This window comes from Etheostoma spectabile, chromosome 8 (assembly GCF_008692095.1).
Source record: "Etheostoma spectabile isolate EspeVRDwgs_2016 chromosome 8, UIUC_Espe_1.0, whole genome shotgun sequence".
In the NCBI taxonomy this organism is placed as follows: domain Eukaryota; kingdom Metazoa; phylum Chordata; class Actinopteri; order Perciformes; family Percidae; genus Etheostoma; species Etheostoma spectabile.
The window spans coordinates 23,904,235-23,904,587 of record NC_045740.1 but is presented as its reverse complement, the minus strand read 5'-3'; the positions used below and the strand labels follow the sequence as shown (position 1 = coordinate 23,904,587).

Below are 353 nucleotides of genomic sequence, written 5' to 3'. Positions count from 1 at the left end.
TGATAAACTTGGGCCCCCTCAATGATTTTGTGCATCCTGTTGTAACTAACCCTGGGGTAAAAATAGACAACAAATAAATGCAGTTGTGAAATCTAGTTTTTATCATCTTTGCCTTTTAGCTAAAGTTAAACCGTTTTTGTCTTTTAACAGCTTTGAAAAAGCTATACATGCTTTTATTTCTTCTCGTTTAGACTACTGTAATGCACTTTATATGGGTATAAGTCACAAAGCACTTTCACGCTTACAGTTTGTCCAAAATTCTGCAGCACGTCTTTTAACTGGAACCAAAAAGCGTGCTCATATAAGTCCAATTCTTGCCTCATTGCACTGGCTTCCTGTACGTTTTAGGATTG

General features: G+C 36.5%; 1 protein-coding gene across 1 annotated transcript in view; it reads right to left on the bottom strand.

Moving 5' to 3' along the window:
- Positions 1-353, bottom strand: part of LOC116693535 (hydrocephalus-inducing protein) — a 109,106-nt gene that overhangs the window by 85,106 nt on the left and 23,647 nt on the right. The gene's annotated exons all lie outside the window — the stretch shown is intronic.